The sequence below is a fragment of the Pseudorca crassidens genome, chromosome 3 (genome assembly GCF_039906515.1).
Source record: "Pseudorca crassidens isolate mPseCra1 chromosome 3, mPseCra1.hap1, whole genome shotgun sequence".
NCBI classification, from domain to species: domain Eukaryota; kingdom Metazoa; phylum Chordata; class Mammalia; order Artiodactyla; family Delphinidae; genus Pseudorca; species Pseudorca crassidens.
In genome coordinates this window covers 28,019,605-28,038,742 of record NC_090298.1, presented here as the reverse complement: position 1 = coordinate 28,038,742, position 19,138 = coordinate 28,019,605, and positions in this window count along the sequence as shown.

The window sequence follows — 19,138 nt, the reverse complement described above, 5'->3', positions numbered from 1 at the left end:
AAGAATGGATAAAGAAGTACGTATATACAATGGAATATCACTCAGCCATAAAAAAGAAGAAAATAATGCCATTTGCAGCAACACGGATAGAGCTAGAAATTGTCCTCCTGAGTGAAGTAACTCAAACAGAGAAAGACAAATATCATATGATATCTCTTACATGTGGACTCTAAAAAAAATGGTACAAATAAACTTATCTACAAAACAGAGTCACAGATATAGAAAACAAAGTTATGGGGACTTCCCTGGCAGTCCAGTGATTAAGACTCTGTGCTCCCAATGCAGGGGCCACAATTTCGATCCCTGGTCAGGGAACTAAGATGCTGAGAGAGAGAGGAAGGAAGGAAGGAAGGGAGGGTGGGAGGAAGGGAGGGAAGGAGGAAGGAGGGAAGGAAGGAAGGGAGCAAGGAAGCTAAAAGAGTGGATATATGTGTATGTATAACTGATTCACTTTGCTGTACACCTGAAACTAACACAACAATGTAAATCAACTATACTCCAATAAAAATTATAAAAGAAAAAAAGAAACAGATCTCATATGAACAGAGAAGCACATGACAACTGTAACTAAGAACATGACTGAATTAATTATATAGAGCCATTATCATCGTCACTTTAATCGCATACAACTCAGCCCTCAGCGTTTGCTCCCTGGGTACTACAGACAGCTATCCTCTCAGGTCTCTGGGAGGGAAGTTCTAGCTTCCTTTTGAGAAAAGAGGAGACTCAGCCACAGAAAGGTTGAGGTCACACAGCCCTTTAAGGGAACAAAGCCCTGAGGGGCCAGCTGGGGGCAGTGGGGCAGGGAAGAAAGCTCAGCTCACTGCCCAGCTCAGAACTCCATGGTCTTGGGAAAGGCAATCCCTGCTGGGGAATCAGAAGAGAAAGCACTGCCACTGATACTCCCTGGTCCTACCACCATAGTGAAAACCTTTCTGCAACTGTCAGCAAAGGGCTGTTACTAAGCCTGTTATAAGGACCTATCCTCGTTCCTTTCAGCTTCATCATTTTCAGCTGGGCTGCTCCCTGCCACAATGCTGACCAAGGGCAGTCTATATGAGGCATTTCAAACCAGGACGCACATCCAGGGCTTATAATTCCAGAGAGCAATAGAGCAAATACATTTAAATGGAGAGAACTACGCTTTACCTATAGGATCTGCTGGGTATCACAGGCATTTTGGAATGAAGCCTTTTACATTCATAATCTTGAATAACTTTCATAATAACTCTCCCACCTAGTATTAGAAAGAACCTGTTAACCTGCTCTAGGATGTTTCTCTCATTTAACCGTGCATTGAGAGAGGTGAAACTGATGATAGAACTACAATAGAAGAGAAAAAAGAAAGAGAAAGATACTGCTGGCTTTCCTCTTTGGAAGCTAAGCTTAAATCCTCAACAAACTACCACAAACTCGGTGGCTTAAAAGAAGAAAAACATATTATCTTACGGTTCTGTAGGTTAGAGGTCCAACTGAGGTCTCACTGGGTTCAAATCAAAGTGTTGGGGCTTCCCTGGTGGCGCAGTGGTTGAGAGTCTGCCTGCCGATGCAGGGTACACGGGTTCGTGCCCCAGTCCGGGAAGACCCCACATGTCGCGCAGCGGCTGGGCCTGTGAGCCATGGTCGCTAAGCCTGCGCGTCCGGAGCCTGTGCTCCGCAACAGGAGAGGCCACAACAGTGAGAGGCCCTCTTATCGCAAAAAAAAAAAAAAAAATCAGAGTGTTGGCAGAGCTGTCTCTCCTGGAGGCTCTAGCACAGAACTGATTTCCTTGCTTCTCCAGCATCTAGAGGCTGCCTGCGTGGTTGGCTCATTGTTCCCTTTCCCATCTGCAAAGTCAGCACCAGCTGGCCAAGTTCTTCTCACATCACATTCCTCTGACTCTCTTCTTTTGCTTCCTTCTTCAACTTGTAATGACCCTGTGATTACACTGGACCCACCTGAATAACCCAGGATGCTCTCCCTAGATTAGTGTCAGCTGATGAGCAACCTTAATTTGCTCTGCAGTCTTAATATCCCTTCACCATGTAACCTAACATATTAACACATTGCTCTCGGAATAGGACATGGACGGCTTTGGGAGGCCATTATTCTGCCTACCATAAAGGTTAAGATTACAGTGGGCCTTGTCACCTTCTTTTAAGAAATGTTTACTCTAGCCTTAAGGATAGGGTCATTGAAGGGTTTTAAGCAAGTGCTCATACTGTGTTTTAGGCTAAACTGGTGTGTTCTTTTCCTCTGTAGCTTGGCATGGTGTTGGGGTGCTGTCAAATGGAACTCCAGACCTGGGCCTTATACTAGGTCTTGGAGAAAGGCCTGTCCAAGGAACAGAGGAGGAGAAATTGTAGGTGCGGTACTTCAGATGGAAACCTGTACCCCAATTCTCAAACCTCGGCCTCACTCATGTCTACCCCTAGTAAGTTGAGAGTCTTCTGTAAACGAGATAGTCCCATTACTTACTGCTGACCCACAGTCACCTCTACTTCTATGGAGTCAGGCTGGATCAGAGATTATTGGTGAGGAAGTCAGAGAGCTGCCACCCAGAGTGGAGAAACATACACACACACACCTTACCCTCCCTTGGTTTCTTTCCACCTCCCTGCATTTGGCAAGAATAGCTTGAATAGAATCACCTGTTTCTAACCCAGACTCCTTTTGATAAGACAAGTCAGGAAATAACCTTCTACCTCTTTATCTGCGTTATCATGGAGAAGATGTTTCCCAAATCCTTAAGATCTTCTTTAAATTGCAAGAGTAAGGTAAAGTATTGGAAACATTTTATTCTCTTTCCATTAAAACACTTTACCTTAAAAAGGGAAGTTTCTAGAACTTTCTAGAAATAAAGACTTATTAGGAGCCAAGCCTGCCTTCTAAATGAGGAATGCAGCAGGATGGAGAGCTGGGTCAAGCACCTCTTTCAGCTGCATTTGGTTAATTAGTCCGATTGTTCTGCTATCTACAATCAACAGTCCGTATCAGCCGTTTGGTTTGCAGAACAAATGGCGATCTTTTGCGTGCTTTACTCCTTATCTTCTGGTTGAATGATATGATCAACACTGAACAACAGGGGCCTCTTTAGTCTTGGGCCTCCCCACACCCCCAGGACCAGGAGCCGGGACCCCACCACAGGTTCTTTGATTTTGCCCATTACTTTCATTGGTCCTGGAGGGCAGAGACTGCTCCAGCCCACTCTAATTCCATCGCATGCCCTTAACTACCTCATCTCGTTTGCTGATTTCCACAGACTACTGATCATTAGTTCACTCCACCAGGGGTCTCCAAGACCCAGGAAAGAAATATCTACCTGGCACGTCCCTTCATGCCTTCACAACATAGTATGATCAGGGGCCTTGGAGTCTCAAAACCTGGGTCTCCAAACTCTGACACTTATTAGATGAATTCACTAGCTGTATAATAATAATATTGTCCTCATAGACTTATTGTGATGATTAAATTAGTTAATGCATGTAAAAACATATGAAAGAGTGCTTTTCAAAGTGTATTTTATGGGAACCCTCCTACACTGTTGGTGAGAATGTAACTTGATACAGTCACTATGGAGAACAGTATGGAGGTTCTTTAAAAAACTAAAAACAGAGTTACTATATGATCCTACAATCCCACTCCTGGGCAGATACTCAGACAAAACTATAATTTGAAAAGATACATAAACCCCAATGTTCACTGAAGCACTATTTACAACAGCCAAGACATAGAAGCAACCTAAATGTCCATCAACAGTTGAATGGATAAAGAAGACGTAGTGTATATATACAATGGAATACTACTCAGCTGTAAAAAAGAATGAAATAATGCCATTTACAGCAACATGGGTGGACCTAGAGATTATCATACTAAGTGAAGTAAGCCAGACAGAGAAAGACAAATATCATATTATATCGTGTATATGTGCAATATAAAAAAATATACAAATGAACTTATTCACAAAACAGAAATAGACCCACAGATATAGAAAACAAAATTATACTTACAAAGCGGAAAGGGGGGAGGAATAAATTAGGAGTTTGGGATTAGCATATACACACTATTATGATAAAATAGATAACCAACAAGGACCTACTGTATATCACAGGGAACCATATTCAATATTTTGTAACAACCTATAAGAGAAAAGTATCTGAAAAAGAATATATGTATAACTGAATATGTTATAACTGAATGTGTATATGTATAACTGAATCACTGTGCTGTACACCTGAAACTAATACAATATTGTAAATCAACTATACTTCAATAAAAAAATAATAATTCTTAAAAAACAAAAAACAAAGTATTTTATGGACGAATGCCATCCACAAATTGCTTGCTACCAGTCTGCAACTAGATCAATATGCAAGTATAGTTAAGTAGAGGAACTTAGATCGATGAGTTTATAAACAAGAAGAAAGCTCATTTGTCACATTACAAACCCTAAATATTGACACACACAGCATTTATTCAAAGTGTGTATAAGGCCCTTAATATGGGGAGTCACTATTCTACTCATAACTTTCTGTGAAGTTATACTTGTGAAGTAACAAGGTATTAATACTAGAATAGTGATTGTATTAGTCACTTAAACTTTCAATGGACAATATGTACAAGTTTTAAAGTTATTTTCTACGTAACGTTTTATTAATTCATTTTTATTGTATTTTGCAAAAACATTGCTCTGTGTCAAATTGGAAATGAAAGAAGAAAGTAGTCATTTGTTTCTTTCTCTGACACTAGTCATTCTCAGAGAATTTGAGAGGCACTGACTTAGGAACTACCTGGTATATTATAAAGAACACAAAAGAGTGCCAAATAGAGTAAGTGCTCAATTAACATTATCTACTGTTATTTTCGTGTTACGGATGAAGCATCCTAGGGAGAGAGAGGTTCAGCCACTTCCCCAGCATCCCAGGTCCATGGCCCTGTCCACTGGAGCTGCACAGGACCTGGACATACCTGCCTGTCTGTCTTGAGGAAATTGCCAGAAGGAGTTGTCTTAATTGGGACAAAGGGGTCCTGCAGAAAACCCTGCAGGACAAAAAGTAGAAGCTGGAGACAAATGAGTGTCTTAGCCTGCTCTCTAGTTGTTCATGGTGCCAGCAGGAGCTGACATGAAATAGGACCACCCAGAAAGCACCTCTGAGTGCACTGCCTATGGAACAATAACAACCCTGAGTCATACCCACCCAGATGTTACCCAGCAGGAAAGACAAATCATCCAGAAACCAGGAGATGTATTGGGCAGCACAGGTCTCTAGGGCTTCCTGGGGACCCCAACTTCCCTGCAGAGCCACAAGGTCAAGTAAGCTATATTCTTCAAAATCAGACACAATCTTAATAATAAAGATGGGAAGAGAAGTTATATGAGGGATTGAGCATTTTTAACTAATGGAAACTGAACCCCACTTAAAGGGAATACGCCTTACACAGGATTGGAGATGTAATTAATTTTTGCCTAGTATCCCACAGGAGAGGGCTCAGGAGAAAGTTCCAATTACAGAGAAAACAATCTCCCTTTCCCTGAACCTCTGAGTTGTGACAAGTTGAATTTTACTGTCTGGCTGCAAGAATGTCAGCAGGGAAGCTAGAGAATGAATTAAGGAAAGAACCTATGAATCTCATGCTCAGTGATACATTTCTTTCTTTTTTTTTTATAACATCTTTATTGGAGTATAATTGCTTTACAATGGTGTGTTAGTTTCTGCTTTATAACAAAGTGAATCAGCTATACATATATATATATCCTCATATCTCCTCCCTCTTGCATCTCCTTCCCACCCTCCCTATCCCACCCCTCTAGGTGGTCACAGAGCACCGAGCTGATCTCCATGTGCTATGGGACTGCTTCCCATTAGCTATCTATTTTACATTTGGTAGTGTATATATGTCCATGCCACTCTCTCACTTCGTCCCAGCTTACCCTTCCCCCTCCCTGTGTCCTCAAGTCCATTCTCTATATCTCTGTCTTTATTCCTGTCCTGCCCCTAGATTCTTCAGAACCATTTTTCTTTTTAGATTCTATATATATATTAGCATACGGTATTTGCTTTTCTCTTTCTGACTTACTTCACTCTGTATGACAGACTCTAGGTCCACCCACCTCACTACAAATAACTCAATTTTGTTTCTTTTTATGGCTGAGTAATATTCCATTGTATATATGTGCCACCTCTTCATTACCCATTCATCTGTCGATGGGCGCTTAGGTTGCATCTGTGTCCTGGCTATTGTAAATAGAGCTGCAGTGAACATGATCCATTTCTGACTCCTTCCCTTCAAGCCACCGTGAGAGCTGAGCCCCTGCTCACAGCGCTGGTCTCTGCTGGGTCTGAGCAAGTGTCAGCCCGTACCTCACAGCCCATTAGCTGACTGGAGGACAAGGAAGTTAAGTGCCTGCAGACCACAGTGGAGCGTGTAGGTGTGTTTTTTAGCCGTGGGGAGAGTGGCATCTTGAGGAAGGTGACTGGGGAGCCGAGGGGCAGGTGGGTAGGGCTTCTCCCTGCTGCCAATGAGGCTTTTCCTGGCAGAGGTACATCGCTCTCCCCACGCTGCACTAATTCCACATTGATGGGGAAAAGACAGGAGAGGCAAACATTCTCTGCAGTAAAGGGCAGATTTCATGCCATGCCCCTTTGCTTGTTTTATCATACGATTTCTAACCTGTTTAAGAGGGTCAAACATATTTTAGTATTACATGTTCCATATCTGAATATTTGAAAGGGAATTGTAATAAAATGTTTAATATTTATACCTGTAAAATAAATTAGAGCATTTCTAAAGCCCAACTAATTCCTTAACAGTTTTAAAAGTCAGAGATATACACAGTTAAGCTTTCTATATGTTCATAGTGGTTACATGACTATATATGTTTGTCAAAAACTCATTGCATTATACAACCCAAAGGGCTGAATTTTTAACATGTAAATTATACCTCAATGAGAAAAGAAAGTTAAGAGGAACTTCTTTAATCCCAAAAGCAATTTTAAAGAAATACATACATCTTTTAATCTTTTTTTTGGAAATAACTTCAAACTTACAGAAAAGTTCCAATAAAAGCACAAAGAACTTTTCTTCCTGAACCCATTTGAGAATAAGTTGATGACCTGCTGCCCCATCACTCCTGAATACTTCAGTATATTTCCCATAAACAAGGACCTCCTCCTATATAACTGCAAAACAACCATCAAAGTCAGGAACTCAAGATTCATACCCATCCAGCATCCAATCCCCAGACACCATTCAGGTTTCACCAATTGTTCCAGTAATGTCCTTTATAGAAAAGGATCAAATCTAGAATTGCACATTGCATCTACTTATCATATTCTCCTTCTGTCTGGAATAATTAATCAGTCTTTCCTTGACTTTTATGGCCTTGTCACGTCCAAAGGTTTCAGGCCAGTTGTTTTGTAGAATGTTCTGAATCTGGATTTGCCTGATACTTTTTCATAATTAGATTCAGGTGATGATTTGGGGCAGGAATATCACAGAAGTGATATAATCTTCTCATTGAATCCTATCGGGGGCACACCATTTGAAATTGCCCCGTTGCTAGTAATGTTAATTTTGATGACTTGGGAATTCCCTTGTGGTCCAGGGGTTAGGACACCGTGTTTTCACTGGTCGCGGAACCAAGACCCCGCAAGACGTGAGACGCAACCAAAACAAAATTTTTTTTGGATCACTCGTTTGAGGTGGTGTCTGTGTAAGTGTGGGTATGTACACATGAACAGTCATAGCTATATTTTCATACCTATCTATATATACTGAAAATCATGGGTCCACAATGATACCTTCAGTTCCAAAGCAGTACTGCAGATTGATTTGAGTTTCCCTGCATATTTGTAACTCCCTGACTCCCACTCTGCTCCATAAATGCACTTGTGGGCTCCTCCTCCATCTCCTACCACCACCTCCCCCCACCTCCCACTGACCCCTCCCTCCCCTGTGACCTGACTTCCCGTTCTGGGCCACCACCGCTACCCAACACGGACGCCCTCTTCACCCTGCCAAGACTACCAGGGGTGCAGGGCCTCTGCTCTGACCATTCCTTCACCCACACAAGTGCCTCCCTCACCCCATGTAGGCTCTGACACCCTGCTCTGGTCCTGTCCCTCCCAATAGGTGGTCCCAATATTTCTCAGCCCTACCTAGTGATATTTGGACTCAATTATTCAGGAAACAAGGAAGGAAGGAAGGGAGGGAGAGAGAGAAGCCTTACCCAAATGCCAGTGCATGAGTTTCTGTAGTCTTTCTAATTCAGCCCAGAGCATACCTAGAACGAGTTCTGCCCTGTCTTGAGGCTGGGCACTAGGAGGGTCCTGTCTTTCCTTATCCTTACTCATCAACACCCCTCTGTTTCATAGCCACCACCTGCGCCTCTAACCTTAACTAGCCACCACACAGTGAAGCCCACCACAGACAAGCTCAAGGCTCAGTGTGTACCTACCTCTTATGGGCCGGTTGCCATCCTGCATCCCCATTTCTACAGAGGAAATGGTACTTTCAGGGTCTTGAAATGGTATCCCTTACAGGTAACACTAAGACCAAATGGGCTCTATTTAAATTCAAAGGGACAAAATACTCCTTGGAGAGATTTCAGACCCTATGACATGCCTTCGGGGAAGGGAGGAGAGGAGGGTTATTCCCAAGATCCCACACCTGCAAGTGCCTTGTTAGAAGGGGTCAGGTGTCAACCCAAGGCCGCATCTCACTCCCAGGTAAGGGAAGCTCTGCTGGCTTGCTCAGGGCAGCTCAATTGCTCTAACCTGAGCTTTGCTGCCAGTGACCTGAGCCCAGAGCCATGTGCCAAGGCTCCCTAAGGAGTTCATCCATCCTCACTGGTAGCTGGTGACGGTTTTCAGGCCATGATCTCGGGCAAGACAACTTCTTTGACCTTCAGTTTTTTTTAATGAGGCTGATAATAATAATGCCTTCCTCACAGGGTTGTTGAAAGGAATAAACAAAAGTATTAAATTCCTAGAGCCCTGTGTAAGGGGTGGTTACATATCACTGCCCTCAGGAAGCACAGCCCACAGCTGAGAAATGATGAACAATTGGGCTCCATGTCTCCCCCGCAGGTCACTGCAGCGTCTCTCCTGGTACAGCCAACACAGGGGCACAGCCCTGGAATTTCTGTACACATGATGCAACACTTTGATCACCCCAATTTGTCTGCATTCTTCCTGAGCCTGAGACTTCACTCATTAGAAACTGTCTTACATAATTCAGCTATCCTCCTGTGATTATGACGAAGGATAATCACAAGGGGATCTGGGGCAGTCCAAGCAGTTTGAAGGGTGGTTCGTGCACCAGCAACCACTGGGCTGAGTGCCCAGTGTGCAGACCCCACCCACATCCCAGGCCCACTGAGTCAGAGGCCTTGCAGACTCCACAGCTCTCTAGATTTTTCTGATGCACATTAAGTTTGGGAAGTACTGGCTTCAAAAACTTAGCTAATGGGAAAATTTGATGGAATATTTTTCCTTGAAGGAGGATGACTTTTACATTTCAAAAAATAAATGCCAATTCAAGGCTAAAAGCCCAGTAGGAGGGGAAACAAGGCCTATTTCCAGTTCTGCTATCAAAGACCATGATTGAGAAGCTTAGGTAAGAGGCTGTACCGTGACTGTGATGATTGGCTTAGAAAAATGCAGACTAAGGACTCCTAGGAAACGTTTAGACATTTGAAATTCAAATGTACTGATAAAAGTAAAGCACTGTCACTTCGGATTTTGTAGACTACAACGTAAATAGCAGATGTTACACCAAATCAACAGAGACTAGAATAAATAATACAGTGTAAATGGTACACTGCTATATTAATTAATTAATAAGTTTTTAATTTTTAAGCTTTGTTTCCTCAAGGTACCTATATTTCCCATATAACGCAGTAGTTCTCAAGGTTTGGTACATGGAAGAAATCACTTAAGGAGCTTGTTAAACTATACAGGTCTTCCTCAACTCACGATGGGGTTACGTCCCCATACACCCATTGTAATTTGAAAATATCGTAAGTTGAAAATTCTTTGAATACACCTAACCCACCAAAAACTATAACTTAGCCTAGGCTACCTGAAAGGTGCTCAGAAAATTTACTGTAGCCTACAGTTGGGCAGAACCATCGAACGCAAAGCCTATTTTACAGTACACTGTTGAAAAATCTCATGGAACTTATTGAATACTGTACTGAAAGTGAAAAACAGAATGGCTGCATCAGGTGCTTGTCCTCGTGATCACATGGCTGACTGGGAGTTTTGGTTGTCGCTGCCCCCATCACAAGAGAGGATCGAACGAAATATCGCTGGCCCAGGAAAAGATCCAAATTCAAAGTACTGTTTCTACTGAATGTGTATTGCTTTCACACCATTATAACCATCGTATATGCCCGATGATATTCCCCAGATATCGATTCATTAAGTCAGGAATCAGCCTAAGATCTTAACAAGGACCCTAGGTGATTTTGAAATGTGTTAAAAGAGCTAACCACTGCAAAACCAACACTGAAGAGCTGACTGACCCCTCTGCCCAACTGCTCTTCCTCCCCTCAAAAATCCTCTTTAAGACAGCTTATTCAACCAACCTCTCCATTTAGCTGCACATTGAATTAATATTCAATGAGTCATTTAACAAAACACGCCCTTCTCCAGAGCCATGAGCACAGTAACAACTTTCACTTCCCAGAATTGATTTTTTAAATAACTATCATATGATGGCAAACTAACATAGGGTGGTTCTCTGGTCCCACGATGTGTGAGCATTCACAAGCAAATCAAATGCATTAAGTGATGCATTAAATCTCAGTTTCCTGGATTTCTGCCTATAGGATGATATAATAACAGCGGGCAGGGACATTTGCTGTACTCTTTGGTAACGCAATATTTTTGAGTTCTGTTCCTACATCTGGGCAATTACTCCCTTATGCATGTTACCTCCCTGACACAAAGCCGTCTACCAACCTCCCTTGAAACTAGGGCACAAGGAGCAAGATTTTCACTGGGAAGAAGGAGGCAGGCACCCTGAGAATCCAGCTGGCCGAGAGAGGGTAATGAACGATGATGACAGAGAGATGCCCAGCTTCACTAGGCAGCCCTGGTGGAGATGCGAGGCGGAGCCCCGCACCAGCGCAGGTGCGGTGAGCTGGAGTCCTCTGGAGGCTGCAGCAAGGGCTCCGCCAGGAATCCAGCACTGCCCTCTGGGCTGTTCCTTCCTGCACAGTTTCCACGTCCAACCCCAATCCTGACCTGCAGGTTCTGTGAAGTAAATACTTAGTATCTTTTAACGAGCTCTTCTCCACCGGATGTACAGCCAGTTCTGGTTTGCGCTAAGAAACTTTTTTGGTTTTTAAATTTATTTATTTATTTATTTTATTTTTTTTTTTTGGCTGCGTTGGGTCTTCCTTGCTGTGCCTGGGCTTTCTCTACTTGTGTCTTGCAGCGCGTGGGCTTCTCATTGAGGTGGCTTCTTTTGCTACTGAGCATGGGTTTTAGGTGCACGTGTTTCAGTAGTTGTGGCTCATGGGCTCCAGTAGTTGTGGCTCACGGGCTCTAGAGCGCAGGCTCAGTAATTGTGGTGCACGGGCTTAGTTGCTCTGTGGCATGTGGGATCTTCCTGGACCAGGGCTCGAAACTGTGTCCCCTGCATTGGCAGGCAGATTCTTAACCACTGCACCACCAGGGAAGTCCCTCTGCTAAGAATATTGATAGAGAGCAGTAATTGTCCGTTCTGTCATCTACAAACCTTTATTCTTTATCTGAAATGTCATCACATCCACTTTGCTGATTTTTTTAACATAGGCATATCGTTAGTAAAAAACTCTTCCTTTTGTACATTTAAAATAAAACTCGTGTTAAGGTGGAAGGATGCCACCATATTTGAACCTCTCATTTTATGCAGGAAATGAAACTGAAGCCCACAGAGGGGAAGGGATTCGACCACTTCTAGTTGGACTTTGGAGCCCAGGTCCCCCGCCTTCCCCTTCAGTTCCGCCCCCCCCCCACTGCCCCGCCCATGTCCAGCTTACACATTGCCCAGGGTCAGCCACAGGTTTTATCACATAAGTGCTGCTTCTTCTCTTAGTGCATGAGCTGGGGCTGAGACTTGTCGGGGTACTGAATTTATTCATTTATTCATTCCAGATCACATAAACCAAGACCTTGGGCCTCTGTGTATGCAGTCAATTGAGGATAATTGAGGTTCCAGGTGGTAGACGCTTTTTGAAAATAGTGGCTACAGAAAAAAACTTCAGAGTCTCACTTATATTTCAGAGAAAAGGCCTGGGCTGACGTTTTGACCTTTGGAGCCAAAATATGCGTGTGTGAATTCTCTCTTATCTCCCTGGGCATTCTCACGGGCTGGAGTAACTTTGAATAGGAATAAAATTCTAGATAATTTCTAAGAGGGGATGTTTATTCTCTACTCCTATTTAGACTCAGTGTCCTGGTCCCTCTCTTCAGCTCACTTCACTCCCCACTCCCCAACTAAGGGGACAGTTATTTGATAGAGGAGAAAGAGCCAGTTGTGTCCACTCAGCCCTATCCCCTTCCTCTTGTGAACCAACTAGTCCAGGAAGCAGGTATTCTAGGCCTCACACTTTATCAGGAGAGGGTTTCGAAGCCCTGCCTGGACTGTATGAAAGAATGTAATTCTGTCTTTATAGAGAAGTGGCAACTAGCTAAGGTTATTTTAGCTGATTTATCTCAACCTTGTCAAATGTATGTCAATTTGCATGAGGAGGGCAAGATCGCCCTCTGCTGCTTAGAGGTAAAATAGATGTGCATCTTCATGGATCAGGCTTTCCCTGCGAAAATGAAGTTCTAACTAGTTCTATCTAGAGCTAACTCAACAGATCCTTTGGAGAAATATCTAAACTTAAAATTTTACAGAGCCCTCATTTTAAACTATTGTACCTATTTTCATTGGTATGCAGAAGCCCCAAAGGGCTTCACAACTCCTAAATAGCCTCATTGAAAGATTTGTTGTAGACGGCTAGTGGAAGATGAATGGTATAAAAGGTCCCTAAAACTTTAAGCTCTATGCTTCTTTGAGTACTCATTCTAGTGATCTTCTGCCTGATTGCCTTTCCACTCTGAAGACACTACTAAACAGTTACCTTTGGAAATGGGACTACCTGAGGCTGCAGGCAAATCTCTTCAGACCAAAGGCCAAACTGAGGGCCATAGTTGAAGCATTTCTTAAGCCCAGAAATTATTCTGGGAACACACGGCACTTTTGAGGTGTGTGACCCCCCAAAGTGGTTGTAAATAGGTTACCAAAATGCAAGGCCGCCAGTCTGACTAAACTGACCATAGCTGGTATTTGGGGCCTGATAGGAATTTGGTGGGGAGACCTTCTCTGCGAAGCAAAAGGAGGGAGAGTAAAGCATCCCAACACAGGGAACGGGTGTGTCAGTCCTTCCATCTCATTGAGGTGACCACCCAGTTCTCTGAGGAGAAAAGAACTGTCCTTGTTTGACAAATCTAGTCTTTATGGGACCAGAGGTGTGGCTCCAGAAATCATCTGAAAACCCATCAATCCTTTGCCACTCCCCAAACTGCCCCTACTTACCTTAAGAGGCTTGTAAGTACTGAGGAAAAGACTTTTTTCTGGCCTTCAGGAAACAAAGTTTTCCAAGGAGGAACTTGCCTTTCTCCTCCTATGCCTCTGAGGTGCCAGTGTTCTACCTGCACTTCTCCAGGAACCCTTCTTTCTGCCAGCTTTTAAAAATGCAAATATATTATGGGGGTCTTTTCCATAAATATTAGTAGAGAGGGTTTAGTCATCCAGACAGGTGGCCTTAATTTGTTCCATCTACCAGACACCCAACTTGAATCCAACCTCCTTTGTAAGTGACGGGTTTTACATTGCTGTGCCTGATTCATGGCTGAAATTATGGAATGAGAACTCATGGTCTCTGTGTTTGTGTGTTTGTACGTATCTATGTGTGTGTTGTAGATGTATGGAGTTGCCAAAATTAATTTGTGAAAGGTCTATTTAATTGGCTTAAAGGAAATTAAGCACTTACTCAAGAAATATAAAAGAAGCTGGCCAGAATGAATTTCAGGTTCACGTGATCTGGGAAATTTCAGGATTGAATTCATACCTGGTATTAACATTAGCTTAAGCTTGTTGGTTTGATTAATTCAGAGTCCTCAACATTAAGTATAATATTTTTATTGTACCTAGTTTTACTGAAATAAGACCTTATTATCCCTGTTACAAATTTTGTCAGCAAGAAAAATAATAATATGACAAAAACTTTTTTTTTTTTTTAACCACAGTGCGCAGTTTGTGGGATGCTAGTTCCCCGAACAGGGATTGAACCTGCACCCTCGGCAGTGAAATCATGGAATCCTAACCCCTGGACAGCCAGGGAATTAGGAAATTCCTTTTTTTTGGCTGTCAAAAACTTTGAAGTAAATAAAATAGAGGTAACTGAGATAAGAGCTTTTAAGTAAACTTTTTAGGAATAACTGATTTGGGGAATGTCTGCTTTAAGGATAGTATCTACAGATTAATGAATCAGTTGTAAAGACTCCCAGTTCTGCTTCAATGGTAAGGATTAGCCTGAAGCACATTTTTGCAGAATTAAAACCCGCCTTGAGCACTCAACCACCTGATCACCTGGAGCCTAAGGGATGATGCTGACATTTTCTGACCCTCGTGACTTCATTCAACTAAAGCTTGGAATCTGTCAACCTTTGCCCCAATTCTATGCTGAATTCTCCTCTGCTCAAACCACTTCATGAATATGCATGTACCCTTAGCTTAAAACTTCTCCAATTTTGCTGTTGGGGAGATACTGCTTTGGGAGAGATCTCCAGTGTTCTCCTTACTTCCTGCAAGTAATGAATCCTTCCTTCTCCAGATCTTTGGCTTGGTTGTGTCTTTTGGCTCAACACCCACCAAGAGGCGAACCCAGTTTTGTGGTAACAGAAGGTAAATGGGGCATTGGTATATGATGCAGCAGAGAAAAGGAAGGTCAAACTTAAATGCCTGTAAAGGGTAGGAAGAGCAAGATCATTTGCCCTGAGGAACCCAGGAAGTCTCAGGAATTAGAGGCACTGGGTACAATGGAAGAAAGGGGACTAAATATAAGGGTATTATTTCAGTCTGCATAAAGAGTAGTTAGACCTCTGTCTGCAACCCTACCTGCGCAGTCAGGTGATTGTTCCATGCTGCACCTCCCAGAAGACTGGTTTATTCTCTGGAGAATCAGAGAGATTGTAGCCTTCTGGGACACCAGGGTCCGAGGAGAACAAGGATGAAGTTCTGCCTGGACATTGGGAAAGTTAAGTTACAGTCTGCATACTGAATGATAAGACTTCCCCTCCCAAACCCTTCCTGCATGCAACACCAAAAAGCCATAGGCTTATCTTGCAGGGAGATTGGAAGAAACTTTTCTAAAGACACTTATAACCCCTACAGTATGTTATTATATAAGGAATAGGCTGAGAACAAAGAAGAATGCTGGAAACCTAAAAAAGTGACAGTTGAAACGTTTTTTTTTAAATCAATAGAATGAATGGGAAGACAAAGTTAAGGAGAACTCTTGAAAGTAAATCACCTGCAAAAAAAAAAAGAAAGTAAATCACCTAAATGATAGAAATTCCACTAAGAACAAAAGGAAAAATAAACTGCCCACCAGATCACAATTTAGTACAGTTCTCCAGTCTGTGCATGTACACACACACACACACACACACACACACACACACACATGAAATAATAGAAAGAGAAAGTTAAGGAAATCTCTCTTAAAGTAGAACACCTAATAATAGAAGGCCCATTAGGAACAGAGGTAAGGGAGGAAACCATCAAAGACAACACAAAAAGCATTTCTCAGAACTGCAGGGCACCATCTCCAGCATGAAAAGTCTGCTCGCCAGGATGGAAGGCAGAAGACCTACACCATCACCAGGAAATTTCAGAACAATAAGCCTAAAGAAAAGAGATCTAAACTTTTCATAGAAAAAAGTGACAGGTAACACACAAAGGACTGGGAATTGGAACAGATTCCTCAGAGAAACACTAGAAGGCAGAAGGAAGTGACAGCAATGTCTTCCAAAGTCTGAGAAAAAAAAATATTTTCAACCAAGGATTCTATACCTAACCTCATGCATCCTTCTTTGAAAAGCAGCTGGAAAATCCTGTCCACCAACATGAAGTAGTAAACGAAGAGAAAGGAAGACATGGAATCCAGGGAAGAGGATCAAACATGGAGGGAAGGTGGGAGCTGACCCAGGTGAGGGCTGCCATGAGCAGGACACTGGAAGATTCTAGAAGAGACTTGCCTTGGAAGAGAAATGGAACTAGTGAACTGTCAGATTTGACTTTTGGATGGTAATTAGAGGGGATGGAGATGTTAACTAACTTTACTGCAGTAAATCATTTTGCAATATTTATGTGTATCAAATGATCACATTGTACACCTTAAACTTATTACATATATGTCAATACCTCAATAAAGCTGGGGAGAAAATTGACTTGGGAAAACTGTAATGAAAGGTATAACAAAGAGCTGTTTAAGTCAAATACTCAAGGAAGACATTTTAAAAGAAAGAAAAAATTAAAGGTCCAAAAAAAAAAAGTTGTACTAGGAAAATATAATCACAGAATAAAATTTATTAGACCATAATATTTGTGGACATAGTAACAATAACACCTACTATGGATTTAACAAAAAGTTGAGATATATTAGGATGGAGAGAGGAAATAAACAGGTGTAAATTAAAATCCACATCTTCTAAAACAGTAAGTCGGAAGAAGGGTTTTAAAAGTGATGAATCAGAGAGTAATGTATTTAGAAACAGGAACAGAAGCCTACAGCAGCATGGCTAAAGTGGTTGCCTGGGAGCATGGGAATCAGATGAGGGTCCAAAGTACAATAGGCTGGTTTCCTTATAGGCCTTTTACTACAATTTGATTTACCTTCTCCTCAAACCGTGCTTGTCAGCATCAACTTGGAGCTCGTTAGATGCAGGATCCCAGGACCCAGACCTACAGAGTGAATGCACATTTTCACGCTATCTCCTGCTGATTCCCACGTCCAGTACAATTTGAGAAGCACAGTCTAGCAGTCACAGCGCAGATGTCTGGGGATGTATAAAGGTGAAGTGAAGCAAGTGGATGCACTGGGCACACGAGGTCACCAGGGGCTCAGGTGTGACCTCAGCTCACCGTCCCAGGTCCTTTGCCCTTTCACTTGCCTAAACCATCTTTACCTGCCTGTTCAGTACCCTGACTTTATGTCTCTACAGATTCTGGTTTAGCCTGATTGTGGTTTTGGTGCCTGTTTTACACATCTTGGTACCTACTTTATTTTTCGTACCTGTTTGACTTGACAAAATCTGTCTTCGCAGATGTCATTGTTCTCACATAGTTCCTGTCTGTATATTTCATTACCAGATCATATAACTCTCGATAGTCGTAGCAATTGGGTTCTGTCACTTCTTTTTCTTTTTGGCCGAACCGCAGGGCATGTGGGATCTTAGTTCCCAGACCAGGGATCAAACTGGTGCCCCCTGCAGTGGAAGCATGGAATCTTAACCACTGGACCGCCAGGGAATTCCCAGCAATTGGGTTCAGTCAATTCTTCATTATATGCCAGAAGCAATCAGAAGGGTACAACGATAGAAGTCTCTGCTCTCCAGAAAAGAGAAGGAAAAGAAAACAAACTACAGACATAAGAGCTTTGATGGGATAAGAGAGTGGTCCCCTATGCTTCCACTGGAAGTGGGGACTAAGCTAAGAAGGTGTCAGTTACAAAGAGGAGTCTTTGATTCCCAGTCTTGCCTATGTCTTTATTATACTTTTATATCTTAAGTTTTGTAAGATTTATGAAGCTTCTCCAAATATTTCAAGAAAATTATTAATATACAAGCCATTTGTTGCTTTAAGTGTAAAACAGGTACTAAAGAAATCTAGGTAAACTGTAGTTGGTCTTTGGACTACGTTATTACAGAAGCCATTTAAAATAATGCTGTAATATGAGTTTTTTAAAACTGAGGAAAAATCCAAATTAAGATACTGTGAATTTAAAAAAAATAAAAGTCAAATAGTTTTAAAATGAATCAGAAATTGTGGTGTCATGACTTGAGAATGCAAAGTTCTGGTTCAAATACAAAATTAGTTTCCTAAGGATAAGCATTAGTAGTTAATTACAAACCTATCCAAGGCTAAGTTATAAGACAGTCATAAGCAAGGCTTAATTATGAAGTTTCAGGAAAAAAAATCCCTATGATTAAAGATCTTATCTCCTTTATTAAAGTGAGGATTCATTTATGCAAATGGGCTCTGCTTGGAAGTGATCCTAGCAAACAAACTACTGGAGTTAACTGGCGAACTGACAAGATGTTGTCTTTTTAAAATAGGGCTTCCCTGGTGGCGCAGTGGTTCAGAGTCCGCCTGCCGATGCAGGGGACACAGGGGACACGGGTTCGTGCCCCGGTCCGGGAAGATCCCACATGCCGTGGAGCGGCTGGGCCCGTGAGCCATGGCTGCTGAGCCTGCGTGTCCGGAGCCCATGCTCTGCAACGGGAGAGGCCACAACAGTGAGAGGCCTGCGTGCCACAAAAAAAAAAAAAAAAAACTAAAGAGGAATTGATATGTATCCACATAAGAAATTCCTTACTTTGTGGTGTTCTCCCAAACACCATTCAATGGTTTAAAAAAAAAATCATAAATTATCCTTTATGAGACAACAGGGAATTTGTATAAAGGATTCTATGGCCCAGAACAGTCTGCCATAAACACACATTTCTTTTTTTTAATTGAAGTGTAGCTGATGTACAATATTATATAAGTTACAGGTGCACAATATAGTGATTCCCAATTTTTAAGGTTATAATCCATTTATATTCATTATGGAATGTTGGCTATATTCCCTGTGTTGCACAATATATCCTTGTAGCCAATTTTATACCTAATAGTTTGTACCTCTTAATCCCCTACCCCTATTATTGCCCCTCCCCTGTTCCTTCTCCCCACTGGTAACCACTAGTTTGTTCTCTACATCTATGAAGCATGCATTTCTTTGAAGACTCATCCTTCTTCTTAAAAATTTGTGCAAATCTACTCTAAATTAGCTTCATGGTTGGTTTTAATTTGTTTTAAAAGGTTTGCATCGCAAAACAGTTAGGTGACATTCCT